Source organism: Myotis brandtii, unplaced genomic scaffold, assembly GCF_000412655.1.
Source record: "Myotis brandtii unplaced genomic scaffold, ASM41265v1 scaffold3522, whole genome shotgun sequence".
NCBI lineage: Eukaryota > Metazoa > Chordata > Mammalia > Chiroptera > Vespertilionidae > Myotis > Myotis brandtii.
In genome coordinates, this window is record NW_005363550.1 from 47,321 (window position 1) to 52,569 (window position 5,249).

Here is a 5,249-nt window from a genome sequence, read left to right on the forward strand (position 1 = left end):
ACCACGCTCCCACCCAGAGCCTCCTACGCACCCCCGGGGCCTCACCCTGGGTCTGCATCCCAGCATCCTCTGCACGTCCCCCCTGCTGCCTGCCTTCCTGTCTTCATCCCCTTTTCCTTCCTCCCTAGGCTGGGGCCTGGCCCCAGGGCACACGGGCTTTCTGGGTGGGGAGCAGGGTGCTGGGTCTGGGCTGGCTGAGCTGAAGGGGTGAGAGGGCTTCACGGGGGGCCTGTATGCGCCAGCTGAGGGGTGCCGCACTCCCTCCCTGCCTTTGCTCCTGCTGACCCCCCAGGCCTTTCCTCCCTCTGTCCCTCAGCCCCGGGGTCCAGCCCCCAGGCCCTGTTTTGAGGCTCAGGTTGCTGCTGCCACCAGACCACATTTGCTGGCTGCCCAGGGCCCCCATTTCCCCCACCCAGGGGTGGCCAGCTGCAGCCTGGGCCTGCACCCCGCTTCCCTCCTCGCCCCCACCGGCCCCCAGCCTGCTCCCACTTCAGGCCTCGCTGCCCAGCAGGCCCAGGGCCTTCCCGCTCAACCCTTCACCCGGAATCCTATGGTTTTCCTGTAGCTTCTGGCCCTCAGGACCCCTCCCCCAGCTCCCCCCTGAGCAGAGGGCAAGGCTGGGCCCAGAGAGGGGAAGGGACTTGCCCAGGGTCACACAGCATGTCAGAGGCAGCCCCAGCAGGAGCGGGAGATATAGCAATGGCAGGGGGTGGTGAGCGTCAGCCTGGGCCAGGCTGGTCAGAGGCATCGTCTTTAACCTTCAAACCCACCCTGTGGGGAGGAAACTGAGGCCCACAGAGGGGAAGCCAACCGCCAAGGTCAGGGCTGTGTGGGTGGGGGGCTTCCCTGTCTGCTCTGAGGTCTGGGCTCCCACTGCTGGGTCTCCCCGGGCCCGCAGCCAGCCAGCCTCTCCTCCTCCCAGTCATCTCCACCGATGCCTGTGGCGGGGAGGGTCTTGTCTGCACCCTGAGCTCTGGGCTGAGCAGGGGTGAGTCTCCCTGAGCTGGCTGCACCCCAGGACCTGGCCTGGGCAGGGGAGCTGAGGGGTGGGAGTGAGTGATCAGCAGTTGCTGAGCCGATGGATCAGGGGGACACACTCCCCAGGCTCTCGGGTGGGGCACTTGCCCAGCAGACACTGCACCTCTCAAGGCTCCTGGCTTCCCCGGGCTGGGGGGCTGTTGGCAGTGTCCCCCAAGCACGAGCTGGTGAAGCCTCACCGGTGGGGGTGAAGCCAGGAAACGGTGGCTGGGCACCTGGCCCCCCATCTTCACTCCTATGTGGACCTTGGAGCCCTGGATGACCTGGGGACCCCTCTGACTGGGGAAGGACAGGGAGAAGAGGCAAGAAGGGGAGGGTCGGCTTAAAGGTTGGATCAGGGGAGCCTGTAACTGGGGTGCGTGGGGAACCTGGTCACCCTCGGGCAAGGGCGACAGGCCTTCCCACACTGGCCCCTTGTCACACCTCTCAGCACCCTGGCTTTGCCCTCGGCATCTAGGCCCAGCCCGGGGCACCCAGTCCTGATGCCCCCTCCTCACAAGGTGAACAAGCACATTCCAGACCTCACTTTGGCCTTGACTGGGCCAGTCCCGCTTTGCCCGGGACATGACAGCTGGGAGCCCCATGCGGGCCAGGCGCCCAGCCTCAGGGAGGCTTGTGGATGGCTGGCTGGAAGTATGGATGGTGGGTGGATGGATGGCTGGAAGTATGGATGGTGGGTGGATGGATGGATGGAAGTATGGATGGTGGGTGGATGGATGAAAGTATGGATGGTGAATGGGTGGTGGGTGGATGGGTGGGTGGACGGACAGATGGACAGACACATGTATGAACAGATAGGGAAGTGGCTGACCAATCTGAGGTCCTGTCCACCGGGGAAGGCCCTTGTGAAGTCTTTGGGGGACAGTGAGCTTCTGTCCCCAGAGCCTGGGCTCCCAGGGCAGCGACTGTGAGAGCCCACAGGTCTCGCCCCCCCTTACTTGGCCCAGACCCCCAAAGAGGCCCAGGCCTGGGGACGGCGGTGGAGCTGTGACCCGCACCCAGCCCTGGCCAGCCCTGCCCTCATGTCTGAGCTCCAAGGGCCTGGCTGTGTCCCACGCTCTGAGCACGACCCGCGTACACAGGCTTCTGGGCCAGGCGGTGCCCCTCCTGACTGCTGATCGACCGTGACCTCGAGCCCTGGCCCCGCTCGGGCCTGGACACACGGGTTTGGTGACCTTGGGGCTGGGATGTGGACCCTTCTCCAGCTGGGCCGGTGGAAGCTTCCAGAGCTGGAGCCCCCACCTCACCCCCACCCTGGGGAGCCGGGCACCTGCAGCCAGGGCCGGGCCGGGCCGGGGTTTCCCAGCTATTTTGGGGCATCAGAAACTCTTGGTTTCGCCAGGCCAGCTGCGCTGGGGCGAGGGTGCCAGGTCCGCGGGAGCCGGGGCGCTGGCCTGAGGCCGCTGGGGCTGGGACAGTCAGCACTAACCGTCACAACAGTCAACCGCAGGGACCAGCGAAACGTCCATTTTCCATCTGGCCGTCCTTCCCCCGGCGGGGGGGAGGCTCCCTTAGCAACCAGCTGCACAGAGGGGAAACTGAGGCCCCAGGCCACCAGCCCCGCTGCAGGGACCTGGCCCCTGGCCGCCCCCAGCTGCCTGGACGTCGCCCCTTGTGGGACCCTGGCCCCCTCCCCCATGACTCCATTTTCTTCTCTGGGTGACCCCATCTCCTGCAGGACTCCATTCCCTAGTCCATTGGCGGATCCCCATGTTCCCCAAACGTGGGCGCTCTGAGCAGGGCTGTGAGCCCGCACACAGTAGGTACTCAGAGAGAGATGCTAAGTGGGTCACTTGGCTCTGAGTAGGTCTACACTGGGGCCTCATCCGTGTCGGGCCTCGGTCCACACTGGACCGGGACTCCTGAGGATGGGGCTCCCCTGGCTGGTCGAGGGTCCTGCTCTCTCCAGCCCGCTCTGCCCAGCGCTCTCCCTCAGAGAACGTTCTGGGCCCCCCAGCCCTCTGTTGGAGCCAGGCCAGGTCTGGCTGCAGGTCCCCTCTCCTCCCAGGGTGACAGGAGACCCTGATATCTCCCCCGTGGGCTGGGCCCTGGGTGGGCAGGGACTGCCCGTCCTACTGAGGACCTGCGGGGGGGCCGGGCTCCGGTCCCCAGCACAGCCCTGGGCACCGTGGACACTCGGTGGCCTCAGCCCTGACCTGAGTGTCCCCAGGCCAGAGGCTGAGGCGCAGGAGGCCTCTGGCTGCTGGTGTGGCCACGGGAAGAGGGTGGCACCACGAAGGGGCGACTGGAGGGGAAAGAGACCCATGGCAGGTGCCCCGGTGGGTCGTGGTGAGCACCCCGGAGTGGGCACGGCGGCATCTGGTGACCCCAGCCCTGGGATCCTGCCCACAGGAGTTACCCAGCCTTCCCCGGGCCCCTGGCCTGGTTACCCCGAGACATTTCCCCTATTTTTTGCCAATTTCCCCAGGGACAGGGCTGCCCAGAAGACCAGTCCCTTGCTGGACCCCGCACACTGGGTGGTCACTGGGTGGGAGGTGGCATGAGGGTCACACTTGGGTCTCTCATGGGCTGGGACGGTGTGAGCTCACACTCAGGGGACAGCCCGGGCCTGCAGAGACCAGGAACCCCGTGGTGACCGCCCAAGTGTGGCCCGGGGAGGCCGCTGGCCCCCGTCCGTCACCTCTGGGAAGGCTGGCACAGTGTCTGGCATGGGTGACCGCAGGCCTGGAGGCTGGCCTTGGCCCCCTCCGTTCTAGCCCGTGACAGGGAGCAGCGTTTAGTCAGCAATCCGTTACGCTGAGCTTGGGCGGCCAGAACTGATCTCCCAAACTGGACATTTCCGGGAGTGGAAGGGGCATTGTTATTTACACCAGGAGCCCCGGCCGGTGTGGCTCAGTGGATAGAGCGCTGGCCTGCGGACTGAAGGGTCCTGGGTTGGTTCTGGTCCAGGGCACATGCCTTGGTTGCAGGCTCACTCCCTGGCCCTGGCCGGGGTGTGTGCAAGAGGCAACCAATCAATGTGTCTCTCACACATCGATGTTTCTTTCTCTGTCTCTCCCTCTCCCTTCCACTCTCTCTAAAAATAAAAAAAATCAATGGAAAACATCCTCTGGTGAGAATTAACTACAACAACAACAGTGACACCAGGGAGCAGGCGTGAACGGGGATGTCCGGGAGATGCAGGCCCGGTGTCCCAGGGGACACGTCACCTTGGACTCCTGGCCAAACAGGATGGAGTTTGCTGTGATCCCAAGTGACCCACTGGCTTTTCAGCAAAGCTGATCCAAAGCCTGGCCCTGCCCGACCCCCCTGCTGAAGGCCCCCCTGCAATTCTGCGAGGTGACCCCGTAGAGGACAGGGGTTCTCCCAGGTCACCCCAAGAGAGCAAGTCCCCACAAAGGCGTCCGCAGGAGGCTCCTCTTGGGGACCTTGCCCAGCAGGGTTCTGGGAAGGGGGGGGGCAGCGGCCGGCTCTGTGGGTGCTGCTTGGGAGGAGCGGGGTGTGTAATTTGGCCTCAGTTGGGCTGGGGGCCCCGAACCTGGCCAGGGGTGACAGAGACCCCCCAAGAGGCTGATGTGTTGGCAGGAAGGGAGCCCACCCTGAGAGATGTCCCTGTTGTGCTGTGTCGCGTGGCACTAAACCAATGGGCACTGAGTGGGCGATCGACTGCTCCCTGGACACCCTGGGGGCTGTGTTCACAGGGCGGCCGGGGGCCTGGCTGGGACCTGGTGTTGGGAAGGGGCCTCGCCTTGTGTGGGGCACTCGCTCTGCTGGTCTGTGTCCTGGTGAGTGTCTGTCCTCAGGACACACAGACTGAGGGCGGGACCCCTTCCCACGGGCCTGGCTGGGCCACACCGCTGGGTGCTGCTGCAGGTCTCACAGGGTCTTGGCAGACAGGAGAGTCGCCCAGCTCTGCTCTGTAGGAGCTCCCAGGCCTCGCCCAGGGCCCTGAGCTGTCACTTCCCCTCCCCTCCACTCCCCTCCCCCAGGGCCCTGAGCTGTCACTTCCCCTCCCCTCCCCTCCCCCAGGGCCCTGAGCTGACACCTCCCTTCTCCTCCCTCAGAGCCCTGGGCTGTGACCTCCCTCCCCTCCCTCAGGGCCCTGAGCTGTTACCTCCCTCTCCTCCCCTCCCCCAGGGCCCTGAGCTGCCACCTCCCCTCTCTTCCCCTCCCCTAGGGCCCTGAGCTGTCACCTCCCCTCCCCTCCCCCAGGGCCCTGAGCTGACACCTACCATCCCCTCCCCTCCCCT